The sequence below is a fragment of the Manis javanica genome, chromosome 4 (genome assembly GCF_040802235.1).
Source record: "Manis javanica isolate MJ-LG chromosome 4, MJ_LKY, whole genome shotgun sequence".
Classification (NCBI taxonomy): domain Eukaryota; kingdom Metazoa; phylum Chordata; class Mammalia; order Pholidota; family Manidae; genus Manis; species Manis javanica.
Window position 1 is genome coordinate 107,668,475 of NC_133159.1, and position 14,591 is coordinate 107,683,065.

Below are 14,591 nucleotides of genomic sequence, written 5' to 3' on the forward strand. Positions count from 1 at the left end.
TGCCGTGGCTAGGACCTCCAGTACTATGTTAAATAACAGTGGGGAGAGTGGGCATCCCTGTCTTGTTCCCGATCTCAGAGGAAAAGCTTTCAGCTTCTCGCTGTTTTTCAGTATGATGTTGGCTGTGGGTTTATCATACATAGCCTTTATTATGTTGAGGTACTTGCCCTCTATACCCATTTTGCTGAGAGTTTTTTTCATGAATGGATGTTGAATTTTGTTGAGTGCTTTTTCAGCATCTATGGAGATGATCATGTGGTTTTTGTCCTTCTTTTTGTTGATGTGGTGGATGATGTTGATGGATTTCGAATGTTGTACCATCCTTGCATCCCTGAGATGAATTCCACTTGGTCATGGTGTATGATACTTTTGATATATTTTTGAATTTGGTTTGCTAATATTTTATTGAGCATTTTTGCATCTACGTTCATCAGGGATATTGGTCTGTAATTTTCTTTTTTGGTGGGGTCTTTCCCTGGTTTTGGTATTAGAGTGATGTTGGCTTCATAGAATGAGTTTGAGAGTATTCCCTCCTCTTCTATTTTTTGGAAAACTTTAAGGAGAATGGGTATTATATCTTCTCTGTATGTCTGATAATATTCCAAGATAAATCCATCTGGCCCGGAGTTTTTTTTTCTTGGGCAGTTTTTTTTATTACTGCTTTAATTTCTTTGCTGGTAATTGCTTTTCTTAGATTTTGTGTTTCTTCCTTGGTCAGTCTTGGAAGGTTGTATTTTTCTAGGAAGTTGTCCGTTTCTTCTAGGTTTTCCAGCTTCTTAGCATATAGGTTTTCACAGTAGTCTCTAATAATTCTTTGCATTTCTGTTGGGTCCGTCATGATGTTTCCTTTTTTGTTTCTGATTCTGTTGATGTGTGTTGATTCTCTTTTTCTCTTAATTAGTCTGGCTAGAGGCTTATCTGTTTTGTTTATTTTCTCAAAGAACCAGCTCTTGGTTTCACTGATTTTTTTCTATTGTTTTATTCTTCTCAATTTTGTTTGTTTCTTCTCTGATCTTTATTATGTCCCACCTTCTGCTGACTTTAGGCCTCACTTTTTCTTCTTTTTCCGATTTTGATAATTGTGACATTAGACTATTCATTTGGGTTTGTTCTTCCTTCTTTAAATATGTCTGGATTGCTATATACTTTCCTCTTAGGACTGCTTTCGCTGCATCCCACAGAAGTTGGGGCTTTGTGTTGTTGTTGTCATTTATTTCCATATATTGCTGGATCTCAATTTTAATTTGGTCATTGATCCACTGACTATTTAGAAGCATGTTGTTAAGCGTCAGTGTGGTTGTGAGCCTTTTTGCTTTCTTTGTACAATTTATTTCTAGTATTATACCTTTGTGGTCTGAGAAGTTGGTTGGTAGAATTTCAATGTTTTTGAATTTATTGAGGCTCTTTTTGTGGCCTAGTATGTGGTCTATTCTGGAGAATGTTCCATGTGCACTTGAGAAGAATGTGTGTCCTGTTGCTTTGGGGTGTAGAGTTCTATAGATGTCTATTAGATTCATCTGTTCTAGTGTGTTGTTCAGTGCCTCTGTGTCCTTACTTATTTTCTGTCTGGTGGATCTCTCCTTTGGAGTGAGTGGTATGTTGAAGTCTCCTAAAATGAATGCATTACACTCTATTTCCTCCTTTAGTTCTGTTAGTATTTGTTTCACATATGCTGGTGCTCCTGTGTTGGGTGCATATATATTTATAATGGTTATATCCTGTTGTTGGACTGAGCCCTTTATCATTATGTAATGTCCTTCTTTATCTCTTGTTACTTTCTTTGTTTTGAAGTCTATTTTGTCTGATACTAGTACTGCAACACCTGCTTTTTTCTCCCTATTGTTTGCATGAAATATCTTTTTTCATCCCTTGACTTTTAGTCTGTGCATGTCTTTGGGTTTGAGATGAGTCTCTTGTAAGCAACATATAGATAGGTCTTGTTTTTTTAATCCATTCAGTGACTCTATGTCTTTTGATTGGTGCATTCAGTCCATTTACATTTAGGGTGATTATCGATAGGTATGTACCTATTGCCATTTCAGGCTTTAGATTCGTGGTTGCCAAAGGTTCCAGGTTACTTTCCTTACTATCTAAGAGTCTAACTTAACTCACTGAGTATGCTGTTACAAACACAATCTAAAGGTTCTTTTCTATTTCTCCTCCTTTTTCTTCCTCCTTCATTCTTTGTATATTAGGTATCAAATTCTGTACTTTTTCTCTACCCCTTGATTGACTTTGGGGATAGTCAATTTAATTTTGCATTTGCCTCACAATCAGCTGCTCCACCCTCCCTGCCATGGTTTTACTACCTCTGGTGACAGCTATCCAACCTTAGGAACACTTCCATCTATAGTCTCTCCAAAATAGACTGCAGAGAATGTTTGTGAGAGGTAAACTTTCTCAGCTTTTGCTTATCTGGAAATTGTTTAATCCCTCCTTCAAATTTAAATGATAATCTTGCCGGATAAAATAATCTTGGTCTCAGGCCCTTCTGCTTCATGGCATTAAATACATCATGCCACTCCCTTCTGGCCTGTAAGGTTTCTGCTGAGAAGTCTGATGTTAGCCTGATGGGCTTTCCTTTGTATGTGATCTTATTTCTGCCCCTGGCTGCTTTTAACAGTCTTTCCTTATCCTTGATCTTTCCCAGTTTAATTACTATGTGTCTTGGTATTGTCTTCCTTGGGTCCCTTGTGTTGGGAGATCTGTGGATCTCCATGGCCTGAGAGACTATCTCCTTCCCCAGATTGGGGAAGTTTTCACCAACTACCTCCTCAAAGACACTTTCTATCCCTTTCTCTCTCTTCTTCTTCAGGTATCCCTATAATGCAAATATTGTTCCACTTGGATTGGTCACACAGTTCTCTCAATATTCTTTCATTTTTAGAGATACTTTTTTCTCTCTGTGCCTCAGCTTCTTTGTATTCCTCTTTTCTAGTTTCTATTTTCATTTATTGTCTCCTCCACCATATCCAACCTGCTTTTAATACCCTCCATTGTGCTCTTCAACATTTGGATCTCTGACCTGAATTCATTCTTGAGTTCTTGGATGTCTTTCCGTACCTCCATTAGAATGTTGATGATTTTTATTTTGAACTCCCTTTCAGGAAGAGTCACGAGGTCCATATCATTTAAATCTTTCTCGGGAGTTGTATTAATAATTTTACTCTGGACAAGGTTACTTTGGCGTTTCATGTTTGTATATGGTGCCCTCTAGTGTCCAGAAGCTCTATTCTGGAGCTGCTCAGCCCCTGAAGCAATGTCGGGGGGTCGCAGGGGAGAGGTATTGGTGCTGGGGGGAGGAAAGAGCTGTTCCCCGCCTCCCAGCTTCTGTGCCTGTCTCCACTGCCTGAGCCAGTGGGCCCATCACACAGGTATGTTTTTGTCCCAGAGCAGCCAGATATGGATCCCTGCTTTCCACAAGCAGTGGAATCCCAGTCTCCCCAGGAACTCTGCCTGTATTGGCTTTCCAAACCAATAGTCATGCGAGTCTCATGAAAGCACCATGAAATGTAGGTTTGTGCTCTCAGAACAGATCGCTGGAGCTAGGTATTCAGTAGTCCCAAGCCTTCCACTCCCTCCCTGCCCCATTTCTCTTCCTCCCGCCAGTGAGCTGGGGTGGAGGAGGGGCTCAGGTCCCGCGGAGCCACAGCTCTGGTACGTTACCCCGTTTGGTGAGGTCTGCTTTTTTCTCCAGGTGTGTGCAGTCTGACGCCATCCTCTTTCCTGTTGTTCTCTCAGGATTAGTTGCACCAATTAAATTTTCTAATTGTATCCAGTTTTAGGAGCAAGCCTCTGTCTCTCCTCTCACGCTGCCATCTTTAATCCCATCACAAATCTCTTGAATATAAGCATAAGCAACTTCTTCCTGGACACATCTCCACAGGCAAGGGAAACAAAATAAAAAATGAATAAGTGGGACTACATCAAGCCAAAATGCTTCTGTACAGCAAAGGACACCATCAGCAGAACAAAAATGCAATCTACCTTATGTGGGAATATATTCATAAATAACCCATCTCATAAGGGGTTAAATCCAAAATACATAAAGAACTCATATACCTCAATACCCAAAAAACAAATAACACAATTAAAAAATGGGCAGAGGACCTGAACAGACACTTCTCCAAAGAAGAAATACAAATGCTCAACAAGCTATGAAAAGATGTTCCACATCACTAATCATCAGGGAAATGCAAATTAAAACCACAACTAGATATCACCTCACACCAGTCAGGATGGCCACTATCCAAAAGACAAGAAACAGCAAATGCTGGTGAGGATGCAGAAGAATAGGAACCATCCTATGTTGGTGGGCAAATTGGTGCAACCAATGTGGAAAGCAGTATGGAGGTTCCTCAAAAAGGTAAAAATAGAAATCCCATTAGACCCAGGAATTCCAGAACTTGGAATTTACCCAACGAAAACAAAATCCTGATTTGTAAAGATAGATTCACCTCTATGTTTATCACCCCATTACTTAACAATAGTCAAGATATGGAAGCAACCTGAGTGTCCACCAACAGATGAATGGATATGGAAGATGTAACTGTACACAATTGAATATTATTCAGCCATAAAAAGAAAAGAAATCCTGCTATTTGCAACAACACAGATGGATCTAGAGGGTATTATCCTCAGTGGAATTATCCTGGCAGAGAAAGACAAATACCATATGATTTCACACTGAGAAGTGACTAATGGTCAACAAGGGGCAGAGGGAGGGGTGGGAAGGGGGAGGGGGAGGAAAATAAAAGGGCACAATAACTCACAATCACACTATAAGTTGATCACAGAGACTGCTGAACCGCTGTGATGTACATTTGAAACCAATGTAAGATTGAATATTAATGATATTTTAAATAAATAAATACATAAGCCTAAGTTCATATAAAATAGTGCTATAAAAAGAACACTCAGATAAAACAGCTTATGAAAATTAAAAATATGAATGTGGAACTTAATAAAAGTTTAACAAAAAGCAAAGAGATGTAAAAATAGGAGAAAATAGTTAAAGATATTATAGTTCAGTCTGGAAGACTCAGCATACAATTAACGGGCGTTTCAGAGAAAGAGAACGTATAAAAGAAACGTATCAAAGAAATAACATGGAAAAATGTACCAGAACTGAAGGACATTAGCTTTTAGATAAATGAGCCCACTGAATGCTCTTCCAAGAAATAGAAAAGATGTACACCAAGGCACCTTATCATGAAATTATAGAACATGTAGGATAAAGGAAAGATAATAAAATACCCAGATAGAAGAGAAGTCAACCTAACTTAGAAGTGGAAGATGGAGGTCTCCAACAGGATATTCCTTTAAAATTGCTGTGACAGATTACCTGATACATTTGAACATAATGAGGGAGGAGTTACATTTCAACAATGAGTTTAGAGATTAATAAGCAACTAGAAAATTAAAGCAAAATGGAAAAAAAGCCATTATTAGTTCAAGAAAAATTTGTACAAGAATGGAAATAGTATAATACACTCCTTGGCTCAGCTGTGAATAAATATCAATGATAATATAAATCTCGAAGGCTGACTTAACTAAAATTGTGGCATAATAACCATATTGGGAGGATAGGGTAGAAATATGTGTTGGGGAAGGAGTGTTCTGTAAAAGGGGTAAATTCTCATCTTTCATATCTGAAAGTTAATATATAATAATATCTAAAACTGAAAAATCAAGAAATATCACTGTAAAGATGTTTTTGGAAACTCGGAGTACACTAGCAGAGACAGTTAAAAAGTTGTATAATATGAGAATCTCAGTGAAATAAGTCAGGCAGAGAAAGACAAATACCAAATGATTTCCCTAATTTGTGGAGTGTAACAACAAAGCAAAACTTAAGGAACAAAATAGCACCAGATTCGCAGACTCCAAGAAGGGACTAGTGGTTACCAAAGGGGAGGGGTGGGGCAGGGTGGGTAGGGAGGGAGGGAGGAAGGGAGAAGGGGATTGTAGGGTATCATGATTGGTGCACATGATGTGTGTTGGGTCACAGGGAAGAGAGTGTAGCTCAGAGAAGACAAATAGGGACTCTGTGGCATCTTACTACAGTGATGGACAGTGACAGCAATGGGGCATGGGGGGGACTTGATAATAAGGGTGAATGTAATAACCACGTTGTTTTTCTTGTGAAACCTTCATAAGAGTGTATATCAAAGTTACCTTAATTTTTTTAAAAAGACAAAAAATTTGCAGAGAAGTAAGGACTGGATGTGGGGAGAAGAGAGTGTTTCATTATGACTTGTATTTATCTATTTGACTTTATGTATGTGTACTACTTTGATAAAAATTTAAATTGAGTTTAAAATAATATGAGATATTTTCTCAAACTATTCAAATTCAGTTAGACAATATCCATCATATTATTGATAAGTTTTCACAAATGCCTAGGGTACCTAACTGGTTTTCTTGGTTTCACTGGATATGGCTGGTAATTGTAGGTCTGCTTTTGTTATGTATCCGTATTCCTATTCTGTTAATGTGTGTACGCAATTTAATTAGTAGTTTGTTAAAACATATACGTGCTTATGTTACTCTACAAGAAGATATGTCAAAGAAATAATCTTCCCGTGTTTTCTTCCATCTGCTACTTCTATAGCTTTTCTTCTTCCTAATTAAAGCCCTTTAGTAGAATTCATGCCTCATCGAAAATTACCAAGTTTCATAATTCTTCCAAGTGGTAAAGATACCTCAAGACAAATGGTGGGCATAGAAGCCACAGGGCATAAATCTGCAAAGTAAAAAGCTAACCTTTTCAAAGAATATTGCTTCTCTTTCACTTACCAACTTTACATTTCCCTGTATAGCCCCAGAAGACGGGCTGGTTAGCCAGAGATGGGTAAGATTCCTCAAGGGAGGAACGACCTAAGACAGGCACAGTCGCACAGGGGCCATCAGGTAAGAAATTGGGGATCAACAGAGGTGAGGCTTAGAACCTCACCCCCCCGTTTGAGAGAAATATTCTGCATCCGTGGATGTTTTGTTGCCCTTGTCTAGCTTGGATTAATACTTAGTCTATAGGCACAGACCTGATCATCTACATTTGCCCTCTTACAGTACGAAATTATGTTTTCTACCTTTTTCTTGCATCTACCTACCACTTCAGCATTTTAGTAAAAAAAAAAAAAATAAGGGAGAAATGTGGGATTCACATATAAACCAAGTATAAAAATCAAACGAATATTCATATTTGACCTGATTGTTTATAGTTTATAATGCGTGATCAAAACCGAAAGTTTCTGTGATATGACTGCCCTTGCACTGTTCACCATGTAAGAACTTATTCACTATGTAAGAACTTGTTTACCATGTAAGAACTTGTTCGTTATGCTTCAGAAGATTGGAGACTGTTGAGAATTAGGCTTGGGGTTGATTAATGATTGTGCATTGAGTCCCCTATAAAGAATTTTATTGTTGTTAACAACCATTTGATCAATAAATATGAGAGATGCCCTCTCAAAAAAAAAATATGAGATAGCTAACAATTGACTTGTGGATCTTCTACAAACACAAGAAAACATATTGAGCATATCAGCTGTCTTTAAACCAATGTTTGCTTTTCTAATTCTGTGGTAAAAGATAAGAAAATACTTATATCTTCTCATATAGAAGTTTTTCATGTCAAATCCAAACTTACACAGTTACAAGATAGAGAACTTATTCAAAGCACAATGCCTGTTGACAAGATTTTGGTATTTTCTTCTGCCATATGTTTCAATAAGTCTGTTTCCCCGTTTGTTCTGTTTTTTGTTTTGTTTTTTTGCCAAGGCTATCTTTGTGTTTCTGTTTAACTTCAGCTCAATCAGATCAATGGCTTCCACAAAATACCAAAAGCAGTCTTAGTAATCAAAGAGTTGAATGCAAGCCTACTGAAATATATGAAATTGGATCAAAGCTGGGTGGCTGGTACATTGTCGTCCATTTAATTAAGGTTTTCTCTAGCTTGGTCATTTGAGCTGTTTTGACAAGCAGTATTTTGCATTAGCATAAATTATTTTAGTATTATGGTCTCTTATAGAATAATGGGCTTACTTTCAATACATGTCCTTAAATAGCTTGCTATGCTCACTAATGTAGACTTTACTCATCTTCGAGCCAAAATTTCCTCCAAATGAATATATCTCTCACTTTATACTGAAAACCCATAAGAAGATGGGATTTGTTATACAGAAATATAACCATGATACAGATGAATTTTAATTCTGTGTGATAGCTAAAAGTCCACAGGGGGTAAAAATATTGAATTTTTGCTTAGTCATGGAACACCAATTGCAGGGGGCTTTGTTTATCTCTCAAAAAAAATTACAACTTGTGTTTGAACAATGTTTATATACCATTGGAGGAACATAACCTTTATGGAAGGCAATATGGCATAAATATAGCAAAAGTCCTAGAAAAGTGCACATCCCAAATTAAAACCAAAAAAATATCATTACACACCTGTTAGAAAAAAAAAAAGTAGTCACTCTAACTGCCAATATCAAGTGCTGGGGCAAATGGAGCTTTCATACATTGCTGTTAGGAATGATAAACAGTACAACTACTACAACAAATGGTTGGCAGTTTCTTATGAAGTTAAACACATACTTATTAACTTATAACCCAGCAATAGGTATTTACTTTTGTCTTGCCAATGGGTTTCAGCCTTGGGCAAGTTCACTATGGATTCAATGAGACTGAGGAATGACAATGGAACGTTCTTGGGGTGAAAGGGTTTATTACCCAGCTTGTTCTCCTAGCAACAGGTCGAGCACTAGAATTACATCTGCATCCAACAGTCTGCAGGTCTGTAGTCCTCCTTCGTCTCTGCCTCTGCCCAGAGCACTAGGCAGAGCTCTTTATATAGTGACTCAGTTAATAATAGCTTATTGCCTACAGGTGTGGAAACAGTAGCCCAGCAGCAGGTCAGTTACCTCATCAAGTAGTTTAGGTTCAGGTGAGGATCTTGGCCATAGGAACCTTCACTTTATCCACAGATGGGCAAGGGTGTGATGAGCTGTTCCATATCTTGATTATCATGATGGCTACATGACTTCATCATGTGCCTTTGTCAAAGAACTGTACACTAAAAAGGGTAAGTTACTCTATGTAAGTTATACTTCAACAAACCTGACTTTTAAAAAAGGAATGAATTTGAAGTTTTCCATAACAGAAAAAAATTTTAAATTATATACCCTCTTGCAATTCTACTTCTAGGAAACAATTACACAGTATATAAATATATATTAACAGGACTATTCTAACTGAAGTATTGTTTGTGTCTTGCCGATGGGTTTCGGCCCTGAGCAAGTTCACTATGGATTCAGTGAGACCAAGGAATGAAAGGGTTATAACCAACTTTATTACCACAGTCACAGGTCAGTCACTAGAATTCCATCCACTCAGATCGATTCTGAATGCAGCAAGCCAGTCTCTGCCTCTAGGGCTGATCTACCCCTGCAGCCATCTCAGTCTCTGTCCTCAGTGCTGCTGCCACTCTAGTCTCTGCTCTGCCCTCCTGTAGTCTTGCAGCCATGCCATGTTGCCTAGAGCACTGGGCAGAGCTCTTTATACAGAGTCAGTAACAATGTATTGCCCACATGTGTGTAGTGAGCTAGCCAACTAGGGCAACGTGAGAATCCTGGCCACAGGAACCTTCACTCTATCCACACTCCACCCCTCCAGGATTCTTGCCTCTTAATCTATGTGCCCTCAATCCTATACAATGGTCCCTGTGCAAGGAAGCTGGAATATTGTAAAAGAACCATGCATGGGCCTTACAATACCCACCTTCTCCAGCCTCTCCAGCAGAAAGTGTTGCAAACACACAGGCCGATCTTGCTGCTTTATCTCTGCCTTCTGCTTTGTTCTCAGTGGCTGGAACCACTGCTCCGGTCTCAGTTGTAGCCACAGCTCCAGTCATCCGATTTATTTCTGTTTGCTCCTGCTTTTCACATCAGCCCATATCTGGGTGCTCATGACCTTCATGGGGCTCTAAAAGTTCTTCCTTGAGGAAGCAGACTGTATTTCCTTTTGTGCTTGAGTCTGAGGATAGAAGCAGAGCATGGAGTGCTCAATAACCTGATGAGGGGGCTGCACCTCTCCTGGAAGAACCTGCGATTGCTGAGTCCTTTGGGCTTTCCATCAGCTTTCCATCAGGTGGGGTTTCAACCAAGGAGGAGAGATTGATGCCTCTGCCACCGGCAAGGCCTCCACCCCCACCTGTTTGTCAAACCTCCACTCCTCCATTTCTGGGGCTGACAGCTCCACTACATCCTTTAACTGCCCCACAGCACCTGGCAGCCTGCACTCTCATGTTGCTGCTTCTCATGCCTCTGCTCCATCTCGTGCTGCTACCTCTCTAGCTACCATGAAATCCTTTACCATTTCCACAGCACTTCATAGTGACGCCATTTCAGTCAATAACAAATTTTCTTTCTCTTGGGGTGGACCCCAGTCCTACATCCCTTCTCAGTACATGTCCACTGGGGCACACTTGAATGTCTCCCATTCATAGGTGCAGCCCGCTGAAACACTCCTCCCATGAAGGCAGCCTATTCTTCTCCATGGTCAACAATGAATCCTGCTGATTATTGCCAGTTGTCTTGCCACTGCGTTTCAGCCCTGGACAAGTTCACTATGGATTCAATAAGACCAAAAATATGAGAGTGGAATGTTCTTGGAGTTAAAAGGTTATGCCCAACTTTATTACTACAGTGGCACGTTAGTCACTAGTATCCTGTCCACTCAGAGTGATTCTGCATGCAGCAAGCCAATATCTGCCTCTGGGCATCTTTACCCCTGCAGCTGTTTCATCTCTGTCCTCGGCACTGCCACCACTCCAGTATCATCTCTCCTCTCCTGCAGCCTTGCAGCCATACCACCTTGTTGCCCAGAGTACTGGGTGGAGCTCTTTATATGGAGTCAATAACAATGTATTGCCCTCACGTGTGTAGTGAGCTAGCCAACCAGGGCCATGTGAGAATACTGGCCACAGGAACCTTCACTTTATCCACAATTGCCCATCCCCACTGTTTCCCACTTTGCTCTACCACTATTTAGAGCCTCTCACCATCGTATTCTAGTAATTGGGTAAGTGTGGGGAAAATGGAAGTTCCTATGTCCAGGATCCTCACCTGACCCTAAACTGCTTGATGATGTAATTGGCCTGCTGTTAGGCTACTGCTTCCACACCGGTAGGCAATAAGCTATTATTGACTGAATCACTACATAAGGAGCTCTGCCCAGTGCTGTAGGCGGAGGCAGAGTCGGAGGTGGATTAGGGACCTGCAGACTGCTGGATGCAGTCATGATTCTAGTGCTCGACCTACCGCTGGGAGAACAAAGCCAGGTATAAACCCTATTACCCCAAGAATGTTCCATTGTCATTTCTCAGTCTCACTGAATACACAGTGAACTTGCCTGGGACTGAAGCCCTCAGGCAGGACAGTGAGGTATCTGTGTCCCCTGAGAGATTGTGAGGTTCTTGAGAGCAGGAATTAGGTCTTAATAGTTTTTTATTTCTAGGGCCAGGCATGGTGTCTGGAACCTAGAAGTACTCAATATATATTTGTAACCTAGTGAAGGTATTGCTGCTAACCTCTATAAAGCTGACTGCAAAGAATAATTCCAGATGGCTGGAATTCCTACAAAGAATAACAAACTCCTTACTACTCCTGCTGCTCCAGTTGGCATAGGGCACTATTCTCAAGTATGGCATTAATTCCTTCAGCACAACAGTGTGAGCATCACCTGGAGACTTGGTAGAAACGCAAATATCTGGACATACCCCAGACTTACAGAATCAGAAACTACCGGTGGGGGTGGAGGTGTGCAGGGCAGAAATCTGTATTTTAACAAGCTTTCCAGGTGACCTGATGCACACATGTTGGAGAATCAATGGTGTTAGGAGAAAGTTCAATGGCGTGGCATCCTTGCTTTGATTTAGCTTAGCAACTATATAACTAACCATGGAGAGTCTCTAAATCCCTCAAAACTCAGTCTTCACATTAAGAGAGTTGGAATGATGCCTGAGGACCCTTCTGGACTAAAATTTGGTGAGATACCTAAGACATAAAGTAAAGAAATGTTCCAGAGCCCAGAAACATTCAATCAACAAATATTTGTGTACCAGACAGTGTTCTGGGCATGAAATCAATGCATGACACAAAATGACTTCTTTTCAATTCAAATTGCCACATTTCAGACCACAGGCTTTTACCTATGCCCTGTCCCCAAGGTTCTCAGACTGCATCTGTCCCACAATGTGAACTGGAAAACTGAGAAAATGATCCAATATTTTGACCATCCCATTCCTCAGACTACTTTGACTTTGATTCTTTATATCTTTTGTGTTAGCTTAATGGGCTTAAATACCAATGTGTTAAAAGACAAGCATGTAATAATGAGTGTGATTATCTATCAAAATAGAATATCTCTGGGTCTACATTACTTCATGGCAAATGCTGTCTTATAAAATTGATTCCATTCAATTCTTTCTTCTCACTGATTCTCCCTTCTTAGCAATTAGTTACTACCTGTACTACTTGAATAAGTTCCTGTATTTACCATTCTCTCCTTTTGATCAGTCTTCTTCCCTCACTGAACTCTCTCACATACCTACCACACAAATTCAGAACATTAGTGGCTTCCTGTAAGGTGTTTTAGACTATTTCGAATATTTTTTTTGTATCATTAATATACACTTACAAGAGCAACACTGTGGTTACTAGATTCCCCCCATTATCAAGTCCCCACCACATACCCCATTATAGTCACTGTCCGTCAATGTAGTAAGATGCTATAGAATCACTACTAGTCTTCTCTGCGCTATACTACCTTCCCTGTACCCCCCCATGTTATATGTGCTAATCGTAATGCCCCTTACTCCCCTTATTCTTCCCTTCCACCCATCCTCCCCAGTCCCTTTCCCTTTGGTAACTGTTAGTCCATTCTTGGGTTCTGTGAGTCTGCTGCTGTTTTGTTCCTTCAGTTTTTTCTTTGTTCTTTTACTCTACCGATGAGTGAAATCATTTGATACTTGTCTTTCTCTGCCTGGCTTACTTCATTGAACATAATACCCTCTAATGTTGTTTTAAATGGTAGGACTTGTTTTCTTCTTATGGCTGTAAGGTGTTCTGTAATGATATTCCATTGTGTATATGTACCACATCTTCTTTATCCATTCATCTACTGATGGACACTTAGGTTGTTTCCATTTCTTGGCTATTGCAAATAGTGCTGTGATAAAAAGAGGGGTGCATATGTCTTTTTCAAACTGGGCTGCTGCATTCTTAGGGTAAATTACTAGGAGTGGAATTCCTGGGTCAACTGATATTCCTATTTTTAGTTTTTTGAGGAACCTCCATATTGCTTTCCACAATGATTGAACTAATTTACATTCCCACCAGCAGTGTAGGAGGGTTCCCCTTTCTCCACAACCTCACCGACATTTGTTGTTGTTTGTCTTTTGGATGTTGGCCATTCTAACTGGTGTGACGTGATATCTCATTGTAGTTTTAATTTGCATTTCTCTGATGATTAGCGATGTGGAGCATCTTTTCATGTGCCGTTGGCCATCTGAATTTCTTCTTTGGAGAAGTGTCTGTTCAGATCCTCTGCCCATTTTTTAATTGGATTATTTGCTTTTTGTTTGTTGAGGTGAGTGAGCTCTCTGTATATTTTGGATGTCAACCCCTTATCAGATATGTCATTTATGAATATATTCTCCCATACTGTAGGATGTCTTTTTGTTCTACTGATGGTGTCCTTTGCTCTACAGAAGCTTTTTAGTTTGATATAGTCCCACTTGTTCATTTTTGCTTTTGTTTCCCTTGCCCATGGAGAAATGTTCATGAAGAAGTTGTTCATGTTTATATTCAAGAGATTTTTGCCTATGTTTTCTTCTAAGTGTTTTATGGTTTCATGACTTACATTCAGGTCTTTGATCTATTTGAGTTTACTTTTGTGTGTGGACTTACACAGCAATCCAGTTTCATTCTCTTACATGTAGCTGTCCAGTTTTGCCAACACCAGCTGTTGAAGAGGCTATCATTTCCCCATTGTTATATCCATGACTCCTCTATCATATATTAATTGACCATATATGCTTGGGTTAATATATGGACTCTCTATTCTGTTCCACTGGTCTATGGGTCTGTTCTTGTGCCAGTACCAAATTGTCTTGACTACTGTGGCTTTGTAGTAGAGCTTGAAGTTGGGGAGCGTAATCCCCCCAGCTTTATTCTTCCTTCTCAGGATTGCTTTGGCTATTCAGGGTCTTTTGTGGTTCCTTTTAATATGAATTTAAGAACTATTTGTTCCAGTTCGTTGAAGAATGTTGTCCGTATTTTGATAGAGATTATCTATTTAGGATATTTAGTAAGTTTAGTAAGTTTAAACATCCTTTTTAAACAAGGCGTTTTAAGAAAAATCAAACCCAGAAGTCACGACATTTGGACACTTCTGATTCTGACTGTTCACATTTCACTGCACTTGGAAGGACAGGAGATGGCGCCAGAAGGCCTTTATTTTACTAAGCCTTTTGGCAACCCTGGGGTGAGGAATGGGTGGGAGAGGGAAAAGTAGGAAAAGGTGCC